Source organism: Lagopus leucura, unplaced genomic scaffold, assembly GCF_019238085.1.
Source record: "Lagopus leucura isolate 7727_CA_CO unplaced genomic scaffold, USGS_WTPT01 Super-Scaffold_100021, whole genome shotgun sequence".
Classification (NCBI taxonomy): Eukaryota; Metazoa; Chordata; class Aves; order Galliformes; family Phasianidae; genus Lagopus; species Lagopus leucura.
Genome location: NW_024962274.1, coordinates 11,683,649 through 11,708,071, shown reverse-complemented (window position 1 = coordinate 11,708,071; position 24,423 = coordinate 11,683,649). Strand labels below are relative to the sequence as shown.

The 24,423-nt window shown below is 46.2% G+C and overlaps 1 long non-coding RNA gene across 6 annotated transcripts in view; it reads right to left on the bottom strand.

The window, feature by feature from the left end:
• Positions 1-1,154: 1,154 nt before the first annotated feature.
• The window catches only part of LOC122183910, a 47,407-nt gene continuing 24,138 nt past the window's right edge, over positions 1,155-24,423 (bottom strand). The window contains exons 2-9 of one of the 6 annotated variants that reach the window (XR_006180407.1): positions 15,361-15,483; positions 14,518-14,748; positions 14,061-14,283; positions 13,072-13,167; positions 12,569-12,689; positions 9,091-9,324; positions 8,599-8,803; positions 1,155-8,120 (exon numbers count right to left, since the gene is read on the bottom strand). This is a non-coding gene — a long non-coding RNA (uncharacterized LOC122183910). Of the gene's footprint in view, positions 8,121-8,598; positions 8,804-9,090; positions 9,325-12,568; positions 12,690-13,071; positions 13,168-14,060; positions 14,284-14,517; positions 14,749-15,360; positions 15,484-23,109; positions 23,194-24,423 lie in introns of all 6 variants that reach the window. The other 5 variants (XR_006180409.1, XR_006180406.1, XR_006180408.1 and 2 more) reach the window with 5 other exon arrangements.

Here is a 24,423-nt window from a genome sequence, read left to right as displayed (position 1 = left end):
AGGGAGGGAGGGAGGGAGGGAGGGAGGGAATTAAAACAAAATGTATAATGCAGTTTGGGTCTGCCATATCCAAACAGGAATCAAAGCTGTGCACACCTATAGGAGCTGCCAGCAGGACCCTTTCCTTTGCATATATAGACTAATGAGCAGGAGAACCATGCTGGAGCAGAGCAAAGGCTGTACAAAGTTTTCTACAGCAACCTGAGCCCCAAATGTGCTGGTATCCCTGGAAAATCCCCCCCTTCCTATTCAAGAATAACAGGATAACAACAGTGAGCAGAAGCTCATTCAGACAAGCAGCAGGAGATGGCTTCCTCTGTGTGCTGTCTGTGCCAGAAGGTACAGTGACTACTAGCAGTCCGTATGGGCTCAATGGCAGATGGGACAAGAGCAGAAATCAGGGCCATGAGAGGACCTGATGGCCAAGGGAGGGTCAAGAGCAGGTCAAGGAAATGGAAGGCAGCTGATTCAACAGGTTGAGTGACAGCCTTGGAGGGGAAACAAGCACTTAAGAATACCAGATTGGATCCTCTGTTAGTGATGTCCAACATCTCAGGGCTCATTTGGAGCTTGGCACCAAGCGGAGGGGAACGCCTAAGGCATGCACGACTATTTATGCAGCTGGAGAAAAGACAAAATCCTCCATTTACTGCATCTCCGGCTGCTAGGGAGCCAACTGCTCCAGCATCATTTGTGTCCCTGCTTATTGACAGTATATTAACCTCTGAGTGAAACAATAGGCCTGAGCAACTTCACAGTGGCCTCTACACTATTTGCAGCGACTGCTAAATGCTGCTGCAGATAATGTTATTTATTCAGCACATTGCTAATGTCAGATTACAACCGGACCCCTGTCTGGAAATGGAGAGAACCCCCTGCAAGAGGCTGGCATGAATTCATTACGAATCAGTGCTGCTAGAATAAAGCATTTATTGAGAATGTCTACGCAGTGACCTTCATACAAAACGTATCGCATAACACTTTCTATTAAAATAATCATAAACACAGTGAGCAGTAAACAAAACAATCAAAATGTATCTCGAAAATAAATGCAGTGAGGGGACGGTGGATGGAAGGGGGATTTAATTTCCATTTAGGTATTACAGGCAATGAAGGCCTTTTTTTGTTGTTGTTTTTTTTTTTTCCCCTCTCTCTTTTCAAACAATGCTTCCAAAATCAATAACGAGGGGAGGGAAATGGTGTGATTAGTAACGTGGTGAGTAATTGCACCAGTTTGTCAGTGCTCGTGTTCGATGTTAGAGCATCTATTAAGAGAGGAGGCTGTTGGAAGGAGCCCCAGTCAATATTTGTCCATACCACAGAGAAATCCTGCAGTCTGGCTAAATTCTGTATGCTTTTCAATCAGATGCCTCTGCCAACATCTGTCCTCCCCGCTGCAATTAGGCCAACAGGCTTCGAGCTGAACTCACCGTGGTGCCAGCTGACACTGGTACCCATGGAGCGAGGTGATGCCCGACTGTGGTGTGTGTCACGGGGAAATGGAATGGCACAGCCACATGCCAAGGGTCAGCAGCCAGAGGGAGGGACCCTGGTGAGTTTGTGAGAAAGTATAAACAAGCCTTGCTTTCATTTCCAGATGCACATCTCGTGGCTCACTGCACATCAGGCTTTTGTTGAAAGCAAAGAGGTGGGAAGAGTGCTTGGAGCAGAGGACAGTCACTGCTGTCATATTATCAGATTTGCAGGACTCCTTCACCACCAGAAAATGCCGTGTGGTACCACCAGTGCTCAGCTTTAGGCAAAGTTGATAAGGAGGCTTTCTATGTTCTGCTCATCCTCAGTTTTCCATGTTCTTCCAAATCATCATTTTTTCCCTCCTGCTCTACAACTGTGCATAGGACTTCACTCACACTGCTGTGCCTGAAGTTGTTCCAATCACTGCTTTGCTCTTTCAAACACACTGACACTGCCTTTGCATCTGCTTGGATGATGCCCCAACAAGATGGACATCCAGACCTTGCTGGGAGACCTCCAGCAGCACAGGAAGGGCCTTGGAGTTCAGGTGTCTCCCACCTCATCCCACCAATCTGGTTGCACAGAGGTTTTCAATCTGCTTCCAGCTTATTTCTGGCCCTGCAGACCCACTTTGCCTTCATTTCACTCTTCAACGTAATCCCTAGAAACACATTCATTTTCTATTTGGTCCTACTTAGATTTACTACAATCCCTAGCTACACATGGTAAGAACAAAGAGGAACTGAGGCTCTAGAGACAGACTCCTGTTAGAGGTTTTAATATAATTTCCAAGTTCCAGTTCAGTTTGAACTTCTCAATTTTCATTTTCTCTGTACATTCCCTGTCCTGTGTCACACCTCTCTGTGATGAGCAGTCATTTTCCTATCCCTTCTGTGGGTTCTCAGCTTACTGCTCATATATTTTTAGAGGTGGTTACTCATCCTGTCATATCCAGGCTTTTTTGCAGATATATTTTCCCCGTTACTTGTCAGACAGCTTCCAGACTGCCTCCTAACTTTGAGGTCCCCAATTTTCCCAGCAAGTTGCTTGCTGGTTTCTTAGGTTTCCCTAGATTTACCATGGTGAACGCGAGGGAGATCTACATTAACTTTTCTCCCCTCCAGTTTCACATGGTTAGACAACACGGCCATTTTCCATGACCAATTCATTAGCTGTACCTCAATCTAAAATGGCAACAAACTGTTGAATTGGAGCCCATCCAAAGAAACCTTCTTGTCTTATCCATAAATGTTCATCCAGGCCTTCACCATCTTCTCCATTCCTTACTCCTCATCTGCTGCCACTCTACTCTCTCTTGACCTCATCTACAATAAAAATGCTAATCATATGATCTCATCTCAGGGTTTTCTCCTTGCTTTAGCAGCAGTGCTCTGTGAGTGAGGCAGGTTTGACATTTGCTTTTAGACTCCCTTCTCAGCCATCCCACATCACTGAAAATCAGTCACACTAGAAAACCATTTTTTCTTACAGAATATTATCATTGAGTAACTATAGATGCTTTCTTTCTGATTAGCACTAATGAATCTAATAGCATGCTTTTATCAGTATTCCTTCACATTATGTAGTTTATTGATGTACTTTGGTGCCTATTTTCTATAATGAAAACTATGAAATTGCATATCTATCATGACTAAGTAGTGATGTAACTCAGAGCCAACTTTAATTGTTGATTCTTCCAGTGAAAAGGTGATCTGAGAGGCTGTAACTGCAAAATGCCATGGAGATGTCTTTTCCTAATAAATAACCCATTTTCCCATAAAGGTGGAAAATTCAAACTGATAAAGGGAAAATAAATTTTCATCCCCCGCGTAATTAGTTTGTGGGATTTGTCACCACAGAAAGTCTTTCAACCCAAGAACATTGCAAGACTGAAGAAAGCTCAGGCATTAAGTGAGTAGTCAGAAGCCCACCATTGCCATAACGATGCCTGAAAAGGTTTTGTGAGTGATATGAAGCTGCATATCTCTTCCAGAGGCCAGCATGAGTCTCTAAGTGGGGCAGGAAAATATACATACACTGAGGGTCTGAGACCATTTCCTAAAGTATCTGGATGCCAATGCTGGATAATAAAAGCCATAAAGCAGCTGACCTGCCACCACCCAGATACTCCCATGTCTGCTGTTTAACTCCAGCCTGGGCAATAGCTTTCTCCAAGGAAAGAGAAGCTCTTCTGTTCATGCTGACATTGCTGCATTTCTCCTGCTTATAATAAAGTAAGTTCCTTTAGTTTCTAATACATTCAAATGAGCTTTTTATAATCCTTATTTATGAGATGAACTCAGCTTGCACTATTAGAATAAATCTAATAAAACAACTGGTACTTTTCAGAAAATGGTGCAGTTTCACCTAAATGCCACGTTTTACACTGCTTTTAAGTACAAGAAAAAAATGAGGTCTTTGTAAAATCTGAGCGTTTTCTGACTGTTTTTCCCCCTCAAAACAGCAGGTTTTGGTGTTGACGAAATTAAGCAGGGAAGAGGGGGTTGAGTGGTGCTGAGTTTTCCCAGCCAAGGAGCAGGGTGGGCTCACGGTACCCACAGTCCCAGCAATGGCGAGATGGGGATTGAGGTGATGGTTTGATGTATGGCCATCTGCTAATCCAAACCCACCCTGGCTATAAGTGCACTTCCCTGACTGGGAAACCAGCTTCTGACCATTTGAGGTGTGGCTCCTCCAGCACATCTGGTTTGTTCATTGGATACACCAGATGTGCCTGTTGTTTCCAGGAGAGAGGGAGGGATGGAGTGCTCCATGCTGTCCTGCATGGGGACAGGTTCTTCATCCTACTTTTCTCTGGACTTTCCCCTGTTCCCTGTATGCCTTCCAGCACCCTGGGGGTCCCCTCTCACCCCACGCAGGGCCAGCTGTGCCACATCTGGCAGGCAGTGTGGCTGTGGCGGAGTAACCCTGACATCTAGTGGCTCCCAGAGCCCAGGTCCTGCTCTGTTCCCTGAGCAGGAGGCATGGGGAATGTCAGCCATCGTCTATGAATAAAGCCAGCGGCCTTTCTACAGGGCAGGAAGAGATTCCAGCATCCAACAGTACTCTGAGGGACACTGCTAATAATGCCGTTGCTAATGAATGAAGGGAACTCCACAGTTAGCAAAGCAGAGAGCTGGGTTGGCTGTGACCTTGAATTCTCCCTGCACATGGCCACTCTCTGCTGGGTGGAAGATGCAGGTGGTTCTCCTTGGCCGATATTCCAGCCTTGCTGCCCTCTCAGGCTGGATCTGCTCCTCCTTCCTGCTACAGCAGTCCCCATGCCAGGGTGGGAGAACTTGGCCAAGGGATGCTGTGCCATGGCTTCCTTGGAAGGAGGACAAAGCGTGGCAGAGCACATTGCATTCAACAAGAACCTGTGCAGGCTGCATGTCTGGAACTGCCCCAGCAACATGATGGGGACATGCAGGAGGGACACCAAGCAGAGGGGAGAGAGGGCTGTCAGTGTGTGTGGCATCCACATGAATGGGGAAGGAGAAAGAAGCAATCTGTGAAGCCAAACGAAGCCCCCAGTTTCCCCTGCCAAGTTGGCTTTCACAGGAGGCTTTCTCCAACAGAGCTCTCTGAACAGAAATACCTGCTGCCTGTCCTCAGCAGGACTGGTGGGGAGGTGCCTACAGGAGGACGTGGGCAGCTTGGTGCTAGCTATCAGGTGGTTCTTCCATATTCACACTGCCCCTGGTATCCCAACTCCTGGTTTTGCTGCCTGCTGGGCTTCCAAAATCACCAAGATTCAGCCCAAGAAGCAGAAAGCAAACGGAGAGTAGCTGTGATTGAGTGGAAGCATTGCCAAGGGTGGTGGGAGCAGTGCTGGAGATGCACCAACCTTCCTCCTTGCATTTGCAGTGAACTTCTGCACCTTGCACATGGAGCACCAGCATGCCTCAGAAGAACAGAACTGACAGGCACAAGGTGGCAGCAGGAATGTCAACACAGGGCTGAAGGCCCTGGTATTTTGCTCCATCCCAACATCCCTTCCTACAGGGCACCCATCCCTACAGCCAGCACAAGCCATCCCCCTTCCCCATGCAGCGGGGATTTTCTGCCCTGATTTTCCGCCGACTTCCAGCCGTGTTTACAGTCACAGGATTTCTTACTTCTCATGAAAGTCACTCCCAGGGTGAAATTTGAGTTTGTAAATTATTAAAATGTTATCAAGAGCATGCAGGCTTGCCCATTTTTTTTTTTCCTGTTGGTGAATAAGCTGATGTATAATTCAATTTTCCCCCTACAGTTTCTTCAGTAATGCTTAAAAATTATACGCACACACACAAACTGTCACACAGATCCAAACCTTATTTCCATTCATTTAGAAGTTTCTCTGGGCCGCAGGCTTTATCTTCCTCTCTTTCTGCACAGTGCTGAGACAACTTAGGGTGTTGCCATTACATGAATAATATATAATAATAATACATTCAGAATTCTTACTTTCTGAACGTATCTTCATAATCTATCTTTTTAAATGCTGGTTTCTGAGAGAGAAAGAGCAAATGTGAACACGCATAGGGGATACAATTATTACTGTTTGTTATTACGTGGGACAGGAACCAACATTGCTATTTCCAGTTTCCTGACAATCTGCCGTACAAAAACCTGCTTATGATTTTGCTGGATTTTAATTCTTCGGGCTGTGGCTCCCTTGGCCGAGCGCCTGGTAGGCTTCAGCTTTCCTTGAAAAGTGAAGTAAGCAAAAAACTTGCTTTCTCCTCATCATATTTAAACAATTTTACAACCTTGAGGAGCTTCCGTGTCCCCAGGGAAAAACCCCGCACAGTCTGGCAGAGCAGCTGAGGTTGAGGGTGGAGTCTTGGAAATTCCCCCCCTGTTAGTCCAAACCATTAACTGCTGAAAATGCCAGCTTACACCCTTCCTGTAGAGATCTGTTTGTGACTGGAAGGTAGATCCTTGGGGATGTGAGGTAACCAGAGAGAAAAGCAATGTAGAACCAGGGAGGAAAGGCAGGAGGGAGAATCTGTGGTGTGCAGGCTGAAAAGGGTCCAGAAGAGCAGATGGCACAAGGTGGGATAAGGGCTGGAATGCCAAACAGCATGGGCTGGGGTGATGAAAGGAAGCTAGGTAACAGTAAAGGAAAACACAACTGATTTCTCCTCCTCCCATAGATGTGATATGCAAGAAGCTCCTCCAAGGGTACCCATCCTACCACCCTACGAAGCTGTCTTTGTACTTAGAATCATAGAGTCATCATTTGAGTTGGGCAGGACCCTTGAAGGCCATCTGGTCCAACTCTCCTGCAATGAACAGAGACACCCACAGCTCCATCAGGTGCTCAGAGCCCTGTCCAGCCTGACCTCGAGTGTGTCCAAAGATAGAGCATCCACCACTAATCTGGACAACCTGTGCCAATGCCTCACCACAGTTATCACGAAAAATTTCTTCCTTATATCCAATCTAACTCTCCTCTCTTTTAATCTGAAACTATTTCCCCTTGTCACATCATAACAGACCCAAAAAAAGAGCCTGTGCATTCTTTCAGCCCCCTTTTGACACTGACAGGCTGCCCTCAAGTCTCCACACAGTCTTATCTTCTGCTGAACAGGCTAAACAGCCCGAGATCTTCAGCCTGACCTCACAGGGAGGCGTTCCATCCCTTGGATCCTTTTTTTGGCCCTCCTCTGGATACACTCCAACAGGTCCATGTGTCTCCCGTATTGAGGACTCCACATCTGGACACAGTGCTCCAGGTGATGGCTGCTGGACACAAGCAAGTGTGGGAGGAGATGATCCCAGTCAGAACTGTCTCCCAGCTCTTCCCATTTCAGGACAGACCACCCAGCGTTCAGCAGCACACACTTGCAAGACTGACACATGTGCAGCATTGCTCCCCCCTGAGCCCAGGCAGCATCCTGGAGGGAAGCTGGAGCATTAGCAGCCACTCTCCTGTTACACATCTGCCAAGGCTGGCGCTTGGGGAACATCAATGACATGCTTATGTGCAAGCGCTACCCAGGAACACGTTTTGTAGTGAAATGTAGCTTGCTAAATGCTCTCATGTGTTCAGCGTGAGGCTCAAAGGCTGCCAGAAAGCTTACCAGAAAACACGGGCTGTCCATGGACACGTGGCAGCATGTGGGAGAAAAGAAAAAAAAATGGGAAAGGTTGATCCACGGCGTTGCAATTAATTTGAAGTCTGCTGTAGGCAGCTAACTGGAGCAAAGAGCACCCACAGGACAGCGGTGAGGAAGAGCTCAGTTCAGTCTGACATCCGCTGTCCCATGGGTAAAATGTTTCTTACAAAAATTGGACTCCGTATCCAGATGAGAATTCATAATCAAAATCGATGAGGAGAGGAAATTGTTGGCTGTCTCCATCAACACCGCCATTAAAGGCAAGGAGTGAAGGATTTGGTTTTGCTCTTTAGAACGGAAACCAATCTAGTGAACTGTGTCTCATGTTGCTAGGATAACGAATAGGCTTTTCATCGCATCTCCCATCATGGTTCTCCCTTTCCGTGTCTTCTTAATGAATCTTTCAGTACATAACAGAGACTGCAAGGAGAGATCACCAGCAGGCTTGGACTTGAAACCTGCATTCCTAAAAATGCATCCTTTTGACCTAAACAGGATTCTCCCCTTTGTAATAGACTGCTCTCCCATCAGGCAGACCTGCAAGAAGAAGGAGACAAATAGCATTAACACAAGATGTTAATTGCCTTCCTGTTTATGGAAGGCAAACTTGGGTGTAGACTCTATCTAAGCATTTAATTACAAGAAGAAATTGTTTTTCACCATTGAAATGAGAAATGTTAAAGCACACAGACATAAAGAAAGTAAATATTTTTGCAACCACATCAAATTTTCTTTGTTTATTTTTTCTTCATTTTTGTTTTTTTCCCCCTCATCCACTCTATTTCTTCGCATTTTGGCAGCTAGGAAAAATAATTCACCGGAACAACACAATGCAGAGAGCCTTCACAAGCACTGAAGTCTCTTAGCCGAGAGAGGAGAATCAGAAGTGATTTGACTGTGAAGGATATCATGAGAAGTAATGGGAATATACCAGCATTTCCTACCAGCAATGGAGAGGCTCAGCTGGGAGATGCTCCTCCCTTAACACAAAGTGAAGACAATATTTTTAACTCACAGCCTGGTAGATGAAGTGGAAATCGAAGTAAAATTCAGCACAGAGCACAGGGGCTGCTGGTGTCCTTTCAGGCGTCAGCACTGAGTAATTTCCATTCATGGTGCAGAGCTCTTACACCGAGGCTTGTCGTCCTCCTTGGCACTCAGAAAAATGCTGATTTATGGCAGTGGACTTGCCTCCAAGTCGTTGTTTACTGTGATATCTGCTTTCCAGATAAATGGATAAATTGGATAAATAGAGGTTGCTCACAACGTGAAGAAAGCCTTGTCAGTAAACATGCATTATTGCCGTGATTAGCTTGAGGAATCATATACATTTTTCATGCTTTTCTAGTTCCACACTTCCTTTAATTCACTCCTAAAAGCCCATCTGTTTAAATGAGCTGGTAATGCCTGCTGATCAATAGTTTGTACTCTGGGCTGCAGGCTTGGGCAGTCCCAGCAAGCAGGAGCTGCCTGTGCCAAAATGCTGCAGAGCTGTGTCTTGACCTACCATCCATCTGGGATAGAGCAAGAAGGATCTTTGGGGTGGGATCTCCAAATCTGAAGCTCTGGAGGCAGCAGGCTGACCTGCCTGGCCCCAGCAGGGTCCCGTAGACACAAGAGGTGATGGCCTTGAGTTGTGCCAGGATGGGATCAGGTTGGATATTAGGAATAATTTCTTCTCAGAAAAAGTGAGGCACTGGCTCAGCTGCACAGGGAGGTGGGGCAGTCACTGTGCCTTGGCCTAAACAAGAAAAGGAAAGTTGGTCTCAACCTGCCAGCAAGGCCAAATTTAATCTAATGTGACTGCATAGCTAACGAGAAGCCTTTTCTTTCTCCATCCCAATTTGGGATTACTAATAATGCGGGTGTTTGCACAGACTTAATTGAATGCCCTTGTCTCCGATGCTCTTTGACAACACATTTTGCCAAAGTTTGTTGAATGAACAGAGCAGCTTTAGAGTCCCAGGCCCAAAATACAAACTTTCCTTGAAATTAGATAGAGCCTGCGCATAATGTTTGCCTCATTTGTTAAAAGCCTGGTTTATTTGCCTACTCAAGCTCATCAGCGTAAATATTTGCCCTCTCTCATCACACTCATTAAATCTTTTGCATTTGAGCTGGGAATGAGAGACGGCAGTTTACCCTCCTGCATCATACCACCGTGGGGTTCATCAGCACAGGAGGAGAATCCCCAGCCCTTGCCTGTGCTATGTTTGCTGAGCTGCTGCACTGCCCTGCACACTGGTGTCTCAAGTGACCCCATTTCTTTGTTTATCCCATCGATTTGGTGTTTGGTGACAAATTCTCAGTTCTCCATAGCAATGCTGCTCAGACATGGGCTCAGCACAAGTTCCTTGGCTTCCCAACCACACTGCAGACACAGGGGCTCTTGAAGGCGCTCCCTAAGAAGAGAGCATGCCATGAAAGGAGCAGCGTAAAAAACAAAAATGCCTGAAGCCATTTCCCTTCTTCCTTTCTCTGCTCTTATGTACAGCGAGCTAGGAGGAAGCCCACATACCACCCACAGGCAGAGCACTGCAAACACAGTTCAGGACGACATAAAGCATCAGCACTTCACCAGCTTGCTTGCACTCTACATCTCAGCTACATTTCATCATTCTTGTTGAAGGAAAGGAGATGGAGAATGAGACAGCCTTCGATTGCAATAATTTATGCTTTTCCAGCCCTGAAAAGCTCAAAGCCCACAGCCTCCTTTCCAATGCCAAGAGCCATCAACCATATGCAGAAGCCACAGCTCTCAGACGAGCACAGGGAGCACCAAGGGCAGAGCCCCAGCATGCAGCAAGTGGGGATGCATCCCCGTGCAGCCCAGCTCACTCCTTGCACAATGCCATCAAAACCCAAAGTTCCTGCCCCAAGCAGCATCGGGTTTATTCTCACACCCAAAGGTAGCAAGTGCAAATTTCCCCTCCTAACTAACACATTTAGAACACAATGAGAAGTGCTCTGTAGCAGGGCATTCCCAAAAAATAGCATTTTTTTTTCTTTTTCTTTTTAAAGGAACCTGTTGCACTTTAAAGGGGAGCAAACCCATGTTGCCCTGTGAAGATGTAAGGGAATGCAGGATATTGTGCATAGCCTGGTACCTCCAAGCCGTTTGAACCTCTCATCCAGATAAGCTCAATTAAGCAAAAACTCACCAAAAAAACCACCAGTTCTCACTCAAGCTCTGAAACTTTGTTGGAGAATATATTAGAGGGATTTCCCCCCTTCCCGCTCAAACTAGAAACACAGATTCCTTCCTTTGATGTAAGGTTTCTCTAAGAATAATTTACGATGCAAGAAGTTTTACTCAGAATATACTTTGAAGCCAAGCAGCTTCATTTTTTTTTTTTCCTAAAATTCAGCAAAAACAAAACCCTGTAACTAGCTGTAGCGTTCACGTATCCCCTATAAAGTTTTCAGAGCAGAATCATTTGCTCCCTTTACAGCTTTCTTCTCAGGCCTGTCTGTAAAACCCTTTTCCAAAGGAAATGGCTGCACAGCAGCCCCCAGCTGTTGGTGGGTGCCCCATCCCCATGGGAACAGCCCCTGCAGCATTTCTGACACGCAGAGGGACGCCTCCCCTGTCCCCACCAGCACTAAGCAGCTCCTCCATCAGTACACTGATCGTATCACGTTTGCTGTTCAGCTTGCCCTGCAGCCTTCCCAGCCTCACAACACCAGTGTCCCCATCCAACACCCACATCCTCACTCCAGGACAGGGTTAGGACACCTCAGCGGAGGGCTGCAGGTTGGATCTACATAGGCCTGCTGTCCCCCTTCCCCTTTTCTCTCTCACTTTCAACACCCTCATCATTAAATCCTCATAAGTCCCATCCCCACCTGCTCCTAGCCCTGCTCACATCTCCCAGAACTGCCCCCCTCTCTTACAGCAGCTTTTCCCAATTAGCTGCAGCTGGGGAGCCAATGAGCCTTATATTATCCTTGAGTTCCAGCTCCTTCTTTGTAGGCTTCTTCTGCCTCCTTGTTCAGAGGTTGCCCTTAAGGCAATACCTCAGGGTTATGGGTTGCCAGATCTACTTCTGGTTATGAAAGCAGGTAGTGCTCAGACCTTTCTTGCATGTGTATCAGCTGTAGATCTATGGATGGAGCTTTCCAGGTGTGCTTTGGCCATGCCCAGGCATCACCTTGATCCTTCTCTTTTACAGTAACTGATTCAGCAGTAAAACCACACTCTTGTCACACCTACTGCTAAAACAACTCTGCGGAGACTCTTCGGAGACAGCATCTTCCATGAAGGCTGTGTCCAATCCAATGCAATATCCTCCATTCGCCAGAGGTGTTTCACTGCTGGCCAATGTAACAAGTATTACCATTACTCTTCTCCTTGGTTGGTGGTCGACTGGATGCCCACCATGTCCTGAGTTTGGAGGTTGCTGCTGGCTCCAGCCAGGTTTTTCTGCTGATTTTGGGCCCCTTGTATAGCAAGAGGTTAAAACTGAGGTCTGCCTCGTGCAGTAGGGGCAGCTGGGGGATGTGTGCTGTGCTGAATGAAGATGAGCTCAGTCTGCACAGCATTGCTGAGTAACAACTGACAGCCTCAAGTGAGCTTCACCCTTTGATTATGCTCAAAATCAGAGTGAAAACTCTTCAAGATAATCTCTCTACACAAGTCCCGCTCTCCTGCTCCCCAGGGATGGGAGGAAAGGGGAGAAGAAATCAGTGAAGAGGTTCTCCAAATGTGCAGGATGGGTTTGTGAGGGCAGCCTTGGGAGCTCAGTGTCACCATGGATGGCCTCCTGGAGCTGCCGTGCCCGAGGGGATGACCAGATGCCATCCCATCCTGCCCATGGTGGTGATGGATGTGGGAGCTCTGGGGCAACATCTGGGCTCACATTGCTCTGAGAAGGCACTGCCTGGATATTCCTATCCCTTTTTGATGCTTTTCCATTGTTTTTCATGGGTTTAATCTGCTCCTCCCCCTTTGGAGGCTGTCTCCAGTGCATGTTGCCCACACTGACCTCTGCTCCCATGGGTTGCCATACAATGCCCTCCTGCTTGCCCTCAGACAGCCCACCTTAGCCCAAGCCTTTCTCACCTCCCTGGGGAGAAAAGCTTCAAGTGACCGTTTGGGGATTGCATCTGAAACAACAAAAACTCGTTGTTATGCAGGAGTGCCACAAGTGCTTCTAGAATTAGCAGCTCCTCCAGGTTGCCCTGTTCATTTTGAAATGTGCCACTTCAAATCCCTTCAAGGGCTTGATTTGGGAAGTAAATGGGATTCAGAGCAGGTGAAACATTAAGTAATTACAAATTATTGGAACACTTCATGTTATGAAAGCCCTTCAAATAATTTTAAATTACTTTGTACTAATTGTGATCAGTGCTCCATTCATTTCCAAAGTCCTTCAAACGACAAGTCGTGGTATATTTTGGGAGCTGGAACCCAGTCCTTGGTTTTAAAAAAATATGATATATTTTTGGGATAATGTACTTCTGAAGAAGATCTAAAAAATGTACTTACCCGTTGCATTTCACAGGTACTTCTGTACTGCCTGGAGCAAGATATGAAAACCAAGTCAAGGCTGAGGCACACGGAGGTAATTCCCCAGTCACAGAGCTTGGGAATAATTCAAAAAACGAACGGCAGGGTTAGAGGGAAAAAGTTTGAAACCAAGGGGAGATGTTTTCAAACAAAAACAGGGGAGATTTAGATTGGATATAAAGAAGTTTTTGACAACAAAGGTGGTGAGGCACTGGCACAGGTCACCCAAAGAAGTGGTTGATGCCCCATCCCTGGGACATTCAAATTCAGGCCTGGGGGGCTCTGAACACCTGATGGAGCTGTAGGTGTCCATGCTCATTGAGGAGCTGTTGGACTTGATGATGTTTAAAGATATCTTGCAACTCAAATGACTCTGGATTCTATGATAAGACCCGATGACCACGATCTTTGAGATCCCTTCCAACCCAAGCCATTCTATGATTCCACAACCTGGCAAACACAGAAGCACAAGACAGGAAAGTGGGAGAGCTCAGGGTTACACTGCCCAGGCACCCTTCCTCCAAGCTAGCCAGGGAAACCTTCTTATCCTGAACCAGCACAAGGAGAAAGGTGCAGATTCACTTTCCATTCTGTCCTGCCTCTGGAAGCCGCTCTGGGCTCCCCATGCACCTCAGGAAATGGGACTTATGGGGAGACACACATTCCTAAGCCCCTGTTATTGTCCCTAAAGGGGCAGCAGTGATGTGGTCCACGTGTTGTAGGTCTGATGGTCAGAAAGCACAACAAAACACTCTGTGCCATTAAAGAGAGCACATTGATCTTAACCTGAAAATCCTGAGGAAAATCATGTAGATTCTCATAGAGTTTTGTTTCGTTTTGTTTTTAAGAATGGCAGCAGAAAGAAAGCTTAGAAAATCCAGAAAAAAAGGTGTGACTCAGGCAATAGTATTTTCACCTCTCAGCATTTATCCACTTTCATCTGGTGCAGCAACAAATGCCTTACTCACCTCCTGCCAATCCAGCAGAGCCTTTGCTGGAGCAAGAAAGCATCTCTTTGTATCCATGGGAAGTGCTGTGGGAATGGGGGTGAGCTGAGTGCCCTGGAAGGGAGAGCAATGTTGGTTCCTTATTCAGGTGAGATCTTCACCTGGGAGTGTTATGTCTGGAGCAGGATGATGCCAGGCCAGATGTGGTGACACGGGGAGAAGCGGGGTGGGAGAACACACATCACTGCACCGAACCAAATGGGGAGAAAGAGAGAGATAAACAAGGAAGAAACAAAGAAACAGCGAGAGAAGGAGTGGAACCAAAATGCAATAGCAGTGTTTCAGAGAGGAGCAGATGGATGGGCAGGGAGTGACTCTAACAGCCGCCTTCCCATATAGCAACACGCACTCCTCCCTGTTAACATCATTTGCAGCCCTGCTGTTAGTCAAAGAGAACAAACTTCATTTTTACTCTCACCTCAGTGCCTGCAGCAGGAAAGCTGTTGCACGGAGTGTTAGGCAGGTCGGTTCCCCAGCCCCATGGCTGGATCTTGCAGCAGTGGCTGGAACCTCTCCCCTCCTCCTGCAGCTTCCAATAGATGGCAGGAGTTCAGTTATCTCAGAGACATCATCTGCACCCTCAGAATTCACCTATTGAAGTAGGTCACAGCACAGAGGGCAAGAAGAGAGCTCACCAACAGAAAACAGGCTGGAATTGGGGAGAAAAAGAGCCCAGCATCAGAAAGCGGTCTAATTTACTAATTACAATAACAATAAAACGTGGTCATTAAGAAAGCAATTAAAGCAGCAAACGAACAACTGCTCCGACTGCCATTGGTAACAGCGTTTACAAGGCCCGAGCTCTCGAAAGCCGTGAAAACGAATAGCTCAGGATGTCATAAATTTTATACTGCTCCCACAGCAAACCTGCACACAGCATACCAGAAAATGTATATTTCATTACCACTCAGCGGCCTCGGCTCCCGTGCAGACTACAGGCATTCTTTTCTGTGTAATTTTATAATGCGCACACAACTCAAAACCTCTTTGTAAAAGGAACATAAAAATGATGCATGTGCATATTAAGGACTCGTATTTATCAGTCTCAAATGTAAGTTCACGTACATGCTTAATGCTACCATAAATCAACAGCTCTCTCCATTAAACCCTATATGCAACCTTGTTATCGAGAACAGCTATTTATGAACACTACAGCAAGTAATCCAGCCATCATTCGAAAAAATATTTGCTTAAAATATCTCCTCTCTGAATGAATTACTCGAAGGATACATCAGGAAAGGCGAATGAAAACAAAACCCACCAATTAGAAATGTGCTGGGACTTGAGACGGCGCTGGGAGCAGGCAGCATCGATTTCACGTGTGGTAAATCAGCACCGTGCTCTTCCAGTGGATGCTGGGCTCTTTGAAGATGTTCCATGTAGTCTGGGCAAAAAAAAAAAAAAAAAAATAAAGCACTTTGTTCAAAGTAGTGTTGATGATAAGATTGGGGTCCTAACTAGAATAAGAAACACCTTTGCTTCTCTTGGATTTGATGCTTCTTCTTTCTTTTAAGGTGTGGAAAAGCGTGATCTGTTCCTTCTTCATGGGGTGAAGAAGGAACACTGGGCCCATCTCCTGCCCCAACATGGGCTGAAGAGGCTCTGGCCATGATGACAAGCAGAACCACATCTTCTTTCCATCCCTGCCCCAGTTCCAAATCAGGGCTCAGCTCTGGGGGCTGTGCCAAGGGAAGAACATCTGCCCACCGCCCCATCCCCTTGCTGATATTCTGTGACTATGTGGCTCCTGGCTCATTAGCACTGAAATGTCTTTGCACGGAGTTCACTCGCAATTTAGGCTCCAACTAGCTTCCTATTTAGACCCTGCAATGCTACAAATTTATGCCCAGCTGAAACCTGTTACAATGCTGCTGCACAGACATGCAATTTCATAGAGAGATAAGATATAGATCTGCTGTACTCTGGTGATTCTCTTTCAGAAGTGTGCCTTGTCAGGTCATAATTTGATATTCTTTTACCATTTCTATTAGGAGGGGAACAGCCCTTTAATTTAAAAAAATAAAAAATAAAAAAAAATCACATTTTCACCCTTTTGTTCAGTAATGACACAAATAGTAAAATGTTCAGATTACATTGGAGAATGGAGAAGCCCCATGGAGAAAAGACACTGACAAAAGCTTCATTTTCAGGTAAAATTGCATGAGGCTTGGGGCATCGCATACTTAGCAATGTTTTTTTCCCCAGCCTTTCATCCCCATGCATCCCTTTGAATGTTAATAGATTTTACACGGGGATGTTTAAAAGGACTGCAGAGAAATGGGGTTTTATCCACTTCCAGAAATCTCAAAGCAATTTACAACTGTGAATAATATACAAGTAGTTTGGCGAGAGCAGGGGCCAGCAACTCGAATGCTGACTCCGGCTGCAGTTTGCATCCTGCTATAAAATCGCTTTTAATCAGGATGCTTTCAGTAATACATATAATATAGATGTTTTATTTTCCTAAAGCCACTTGATGATTTTTATTCCTGCTTCAATAATCATCAGGGGAAAAGGGAAGAGGATGTTCCAGGAGATGATGTCCTCCCCAGGACTATGCAGGAAGATGGCACAGGCTGGAATTTAAGCAGTCCTGGCCACGTGTTGTGTATCAGCACGCTATGATCCCTTCCAAGTCAGAAATGGACTGTGCAGAAGGGGATGGGGCTCTTCATTGGAGTCAAGGGAAAACCGTGTGCTTGTTGTAAGGCTGGGAGCCACAGAGTGCTCCCCATGTGGAATGCCAATGGTTGGAAAGAATGATCTTGAAGGTCTTTTCCAACCTCAGTACTCTATCATTCTACGAACCCTGGGAACAAAGACAATGCTGGGTTGCAGAGGGGATAGTGAGAAAGATGGACATATACCCTGTGAAACCCAAACCCATTGGGCACGGCCTGGGGGCTGCTTGCCTCGCAGCAGCAAAATTCCTCATGTTGGGTCATTTATGCCTTGCCATGAAGAAAATTACCAGATTTCACTTCCCAGCTACATCTTTTCCAAGTGCTTTCCGCATCCCAGGATATCCAGGGGAACACCAAGCAGAGCAGTACGCTCCTGCTCACAGGGGCAAAGCAGGGAGAGCTCCATGACCCCTTCCCATGGCCATTGCATAGGTTTGGGTTCCGAGTGCAGCAATTCTGACTCACCCAGAGACATTTAGCTCCTTTGTCAGACTCCTGGTCAGGATCACCCCAGCCCTGAGCCCACTCCAGCACAAGATCTGGCTCTTACTAGGCATTCTGTGACCACGGAGCTGTTGACATACCCATAGAGATGCATCTACCCGCTGTGCTTGGACCCACAGTGCCACACTCAGCCTCCTCTCCTCCACCTACAGCTCCTGATTTAAACCTTATCAATGCTGCTAAACTTCCTAATGTATATCAATTGGGTAAAGTTCACAAACAAAGCAGGGATCGATTGGTGGAATAATAAAGTATTGATCACGTTGAGGCGAACCGATGAACCTTCAAATCAATGATGAACACAGATCACATTCCCGGAGCACTTTCAGTTACTGCTAACTCAGTGGCATGCACCCTGGGTGTCAGGTTGGGAAGGAGAACCGTTTCATTGCTCCATCCTTTGCAAAATGCTGCAGCAGATTCTGCTTCAGGAGTGTTTTCCTGAGGACCAAGCTCTCTCCATTTGTCATCACTTTTTTAGCCCATATCTAGCTGGATTTTCTCTCTTAAATGTCAACAGAGAGACAAGCTTTGTTGCAAATGCCTGCACTGTGTGTGAGTATTTGCCTACCTCTGCCAGGAGTTTCTCTGCCAATGCACTTGGGGCTGCATATATGGTTTCCTTATGGGATTCCCCAAAGGTTTTGCCACCACAACCTACAGACTCGGTCTTTCAAAGCCAAGTTCCCTGCTTGCAGCTGAAATTTTGCTTCTGGGCCCCCAAAAGAAGCACCAGCATCAGCGCTGCTTTTGATTGCTCCGTATTGATTGCACCAGTATTAAAAGGCACAAGGACAACTGTGTGTCTGCTGGGTTCAGACATCCAGAAGAAGGGAAGGAGAAGATATCTGACCACGATGCTCTGTAAATGGGGCTCCTGGGCTTTGGCTGAGCTCTTTTGCTCTCGCTGTGCCCCAGCAGCACCGGGGCTGTGGATGCACAGAACTGCTTGCAAATACCTGAAATTGCACAGATTTCCACCACCAACAGCTCAATCTGGGGATTTTACGCCTCATGCTCCCTGTGCATTCTGACACACTGGTATACAGACATTGGGGGGCAGGCTGACCCCAGCTGACATCTCACCCCCCACATTCCAGCTCCCTCCATGTTTCTCTCTGCCCTCTGGTTCTCTACGAAAATTGTGAGCAATTTTGTTTTCAAACCTCAGAGAAGAAAGCTGCCCCCCACCTGGTCCAGACAGGGCTGCAATATCAAATTGTTCTTTTCAGAAGAGCATTTACTGTTTCCAAAGGTTTAAGAGAGCAGGAGGTAGCTCATTCTGTTATTCACTTGGATTCGGAGCTGTTAGACACAGATCTTAATGGATAGTATTGATTGAAAGAAACAAAGCAGCAGTTTTCTTTCTTTCTATCAAGGGATTTCTAGGCTAAGATGAGGAGAGTTTGCTGGCTTACACTCGTAACAACAAAATAGCATATTACAGGATCCCCAGCAGTCTCTAAGGATAGCACAGTGGCGAGAGAAAGAAATGTGCAAGGTGTTAATGGGATAACAAATTAATAGAGAATAGGATTAGTGAGGGACACAGGTTGCTACCAGGGCTCCCGAGGTCTCTGGTGTGAGATTTAATCTGTTTCTGGCACATTGTCCTCATTGACGGATGGGCACAATGGGAGCCCACCTGGCTCCTGGTGCCATTGGGATCCCCAGTGGCAGCTGGGACACCAAGTCATTGTGAGCAGCCAAAATACAATTTTAGGGGGAAATCAGCATCTGCATTACCTGGAAAGCCGGTGCAATTCTCTTCTGTAGCATCTGAGAACTGTGATGAAGCATCAGGCTTGGAAACGGTTTTAAAATCATTACCCGACTCCGTCGTCGTGTGCAATTTTCCCATCCATCTGCCAGTCATTTTGTAAGGTCAAGAGCAAGGACATGCAAGCCTAGGGACCTGAAGCTCAGTGCTGCATCCAGTCCTGCCCTGCTGTTCCCATAGGCAGATGGCCCTGATTGCCTGGGCTTCCTGCGAGGAGCATCCCCACCAGGACCATTGTCCTGGCACAGCCACCCCATCTTCTATCTTGGCTGTCATCACCACCTTCCTCAGCAAAAGGCTTTGAGTCCCTCCTGCAGGGGTCTGCATGCTCATCTGTAAGAAGAGTGATGGGTGACAGGATGGGACCTTCCATTGCCTGTAAGAATGGCACATATTTCCACAGGCCATGAAAGTTGCCCAAGCTTTAGTGGGCTAACTGCTCCCCAGCCCCCTTTGGCAGCGAGGCTCGGTTGTAAAGTTGTGCTGTGCAATACTTCATCCCATGCTGCAGCACCTCCTTGACAATATTCTGTCTGTACCTGACTTTGATGAGTCACTTATTACCTCTGTTTTGTTTTGTTTTTATTTAAGGGCCCCCTGTCTTTCCTAGATCATGTTAACAAGACAGCTATAGAGAAGGGTGGCCCTGGGGGTCTTCATTAGTTCCTCCTAGATTTATGTTCCCTTCCAGCTTAATACAGTCTTTTGGGCACGGTTGCTCAATGATGGGGTCACAGTTAGTTTCCAAGGGTCAAGGCTTTGATCTTCTTATTTATAGCTGGACGTCACGGGAGTTATAAAACTGTGTTTAGTCATAGCAAGGCCCTCATATGGAAAATGTTGGCAACTGGAGAGATGTTTGCACAGCCACGTTCAGGATCTATGCAGTACTTCAGGAATAACAAGTGCTGTAGGGTGGAGCTCCAAAGGCTTGCCCTACAGAAGAACATGCAGAAGCTGGCCAGACTGCTCAAGACTGTGGGATCAGCGCATTCATGCAAGTGGAAGGAGAGAAACCCTACTCCCATGCGTCTGTGGGCATTAAGAACCCACAAGAGCACACTCCCCACAGCCTAGTGCAGATTTTCAAGAGTAGAAAGACCTGAACACAGCCTCCCCCCCAGCTGACCTGCACTGTAAAGCACTGGGCTGCAGAGCACGCTGCAAAGATAACTTCCATTCTCTTTTCACTGCTTTATTTCCCAGTATAGGAAGTTTAGCACTGCTCATTTCATTCCTATTTTCAAACCCAGCTGAAAGAATGCTCTCCCTGAGCCAATCTCTGCAGGGCATCTTCAGCACCATCCTTTCTTTCAGATGCTCTCACTGCTGCTCTCAGTTAGCAATGGCAATGCTACCACCTTCAGGATCCCTCTGCACCTTTTCTCTCCCTGATGGGAGAGAAAAGCTCACACATCACAGGCAGCTTTCAGCATCACGATGAACCCAAAGGGCGACAGGCAGGTTATGAGAGAAAGCCCCCCCATCAAATGCTCAGCTGGGAGAAATAATCATGCCTGTATTCAAATGAATGCAACTTGATTTACACCACTGGGCTAATTTGGAGCAGCATTTCCCTGAAACAACACCCTTTGCCAAGCTCAGTATTTATAAATCCCCCTGAAAATGTATTTAAATTGACAGGATTGTTCTAAGTTTGAGGAATAATGAGCAGATTGAGGCTCTTTTTTTCCTCCAAAGATTTAAAGAAAACTGAGAGTTTTATCCTGAGCTAAATCTCTATTGCAGCACAGGTGGAAGCACGTGTCTTCCCATTTGAGAATGCGAATCCCACCAGAGATGCTGTGTGGGGGCAAAGCAGGCAAAAGCATTCCTTTGTCTCTCTCCAGTATCTCATTTGACATTAACAGCTGCATTTCTACACACCTGTGAGCAGGATACACGACAAGGTGGCTGGAATCAAGGCATTAATGCTTCACACAAACTCATTCTCTGCTGCTTCCCAAGGTCTCAAAAGATGATCAAGATTTATTAGGATTAAGGGCTCATTTCAGCCGAATTGATCAGATGGCATTTGGGTGTAATTTAAACTAAAAATGCAGGGAAGGGATAAGCAGATTTTATTTCTGTATAAAATTCTCTTCTCATCTCTCTGCCACACATGCATACGCACCCATTCACACTTACCCTGAGCAACTTTCTGTAATTCCATTTTAATTTATTATTATTATTATTATTATTATTACTACTCTGGGAACAGTGGTTTAGACCAGATCTGAAGTGATGCCTTCTTTCTTAGCTGACATGACACAGCATGCTTCCCTCCCATGTCACACACGTGTTCCCATCCCAAGACATGGAGGCTGTGGTCCGGAGCCACGCTGCCTGAGCCATGCAGGGACTGATATAGCTCCTGCCATCATCATCACCTCGCAGTTGCATTCACTGATATTTCTTGGAGTAACGTACTGAAATGTGCCCAGACGCCGCCGACTGGTGCTGGAAGAGAAGAGAGATGCTTTTTGGTGGAGCAACATTGCCATCTCATGGTGGCAGAGCATCCCTACAAAGTCTGCAGTGACGCTCCCACCCCAGCGCTCAAGGTCGTGAGCCCCAAATGCTCGTGAGTCGAGATGCAAAGACATCCAAGTAAGTCAGCAAGCCCCACTCCTGCACCCAGCCTTGGGCCTGGGGGTTTTCTATCAGGATTGGTATCTCGATGGCATTTCCAGATGCCCACCAGCAGTCCCACACCAACCCCACAGTTGTCCCCATGCCAGCCCCTGCACTCTCTGCTTCGAGTCCTGTTAATTCTCATTTTCTCAAGCTTCACTAATAATTTCCCACGTGGCACCATATCAAATGCTTTATTGAACTCTAGATAGATTAGATCTACCAAATTTCCCTTGTCTGGAAAACCAATTATCTTATCAAAGGAAGATGTCAGCACGGTCTGGCACAAACTGCCTTTGGTAAACCTGTGTTGCACTTTATCTCATTTTTCTCAGTGCCTTTAATTAATGTTTCCTTCAGAATTTGTCCTACGATCTCATGTATAACTAAAAATGGGTTAACACATCCACAGCTGGCAAGCCCATGCTATTCATTTTCCTTATCTTCCTTTACTTTTCTCATAATCCTTTCGGGGGTTCAATCAGTGCTTCCTGACCTGCAAGGCTCATTAGAAATCACTGCTTTCCCCTCTGCACAGTCTTGTCCCACTTGTCTCCATGCAGGAGGGAGAAATCCCTGACCCCTCAGGCTTCATCCCAGTGCATCCCAGAGTCCAGCTGCCACTGTCCATATGAATGCTTTCACTCCCTTCTTCTTATTCTAGAGAATGCCTGCCCCCACTCCTCAGTCAATGTCACTTTAAAACTGTGTAACTGTGGGGAAAGTGCTCTGATTACTCTTCACCCTAGCCCTGCTTTCACAGCATAAATTCCATACTTTTGTGTATAATGTTTTCTTACATCATTCCCCCCATTACACGTACATGGCCATACCCAGTCATCTACAAAGTGAGTGAAAGGCTACATCTCATTTTGCTGACCTCCTGGTTTTGTCTGCCCCTCTCATCCCTCCACCCACTCTCCCTACCAAGGAGATTTGGAGCTTATCTCAACACCTCATATCAGCACAAGCTTTCTCAGAGCTTAAAAAAAAAAAAAAAAAAAAAAGAAGAAAAGTGTAAACTGAGCCAGCTCCCAGTTCATCAAGACAAAGTTACTTTTTAGTGGACAAACTTTCTATTAAAACCAAGACAAAAGCCAAGTCCTCTCTCTCATGTCACAGTCCTTGTGAAACTGTGCCATGGCTAACTGTTTGGGTAAGTGATACTGAATGACTATTATGGAAAGCTTGTAAAAGTAGGTTGAGATTGGGATTATTGGTCAGAAAATGCTCTGGGACAAGCAGGAGCATTTAAGAAGAAAATGCCAAACTCAAAGAGAGCTGGGACATCACTTTCATGAGCTCAGATAGGGCTGCAGTTTCTCCAGTTACTAATTTGTCCATGTGTGAAACACAAAGAAAGGAGGTGGCATGAATTTCACCCAGACTTTCTCCAGGATTTCCTCACCTGTTGCTATGTTGACACCATGTTAACCCTCCCCTAGGCAGCAGGATGGAATCCATCTCAAGAGGAAAAGGACATCTGTAACAACTGGAACGATCAACGTGATGGAAAGGTGTTATAAGGGAAGAGAAAAAGATTGCTCACCCATCTCCAAGTATCAAGGTTCTCAGGGGAAACTCCACAGAAGAGGAATCTCCAGAAATAGCTCCTTCCCTAGTGGCAGTCAGCCCTTAAATGGGGTCTAAGAGAGGTGCAGCCAGGCTCCAACCCAATTTCCTTCACCTGTGCTCCCAGGGCTGACCAGGTCCTTTCCTCAGGTGCTCAATCAGTGCTTCAGGCCAGGACCCAACAGTTCCCATACAACATCCCAAAGCGGATCAATGAGCCTTCACCTTCACCAAAATGGCACAGCTGCCCAGTGGGGTGGGAGAATCACTGACCCTGGAGGGATTCAAGAACTGTGGAGATGTGGCCCTTAGGGATATGGCCAGTGGGCATGGTGGGCTGGGTTGAATTGGACTTGGGGATCTTAGAGGTCTTTTCCAACCCTGATTATTCTGTGATTCAGTGAAATCAAGGGTTTCTGAATCTAAAGCATAGGGCAAAGTTTCATGTGGATTTCAGCCACCAAAATGAATTTGTAACTTTTATTATCAAATACTGTATATTTGAATATTTTACATTCAAATAATGCAGCATCACTGAGCTGAAGGTAGGGACTGGTTCCTGTTGTGACAGACCCAGGGTCTATGTCTTGCAGAATCATTCCAGCACATCGTAGGGGAAAATACCTAAGATCTGGACAGGAATATGTTAAGGGTGTTGTAGTGCATTGGTAAAGCAACTTACCATCACACTGTGATCAAAAGTTTAATTTTTGCCTGGCGCTTGTGATGAATGCCCCCCCAGCTGACCCTGCTATGAATGGGTACTCGGTCACATAATATTAGTGTGAGAATCTTCCATGATCCATCCTCTTTGCCTTCCTGCACTTTAAGTATAATAATAGTAAAATAGAAAGAATGAAAGAAGGAGAGAAAGAAGGAAAGAAAGAAGGAAAGGAAGAAAGAAGGACGGAAAAAGAGAGAAAGAAAGAGAGAAAAAGGAAAATGCAACATCCCCAACAGTCTGCTAGTTAGGCTCTGGCAGATGCTCAACCAAATGTTGTATTTTGGCATGGTGGGATCCCATCTTTTTTGAATCCATGCTATTGGACTCGTGTCAAAATACGCTGACAGCGCATATTGTACAGAATGCTGTGGAAGCTCTTTGGATGGCAGCACCATATGGGTCACATGAAAAGGGAGGTCAGGATGG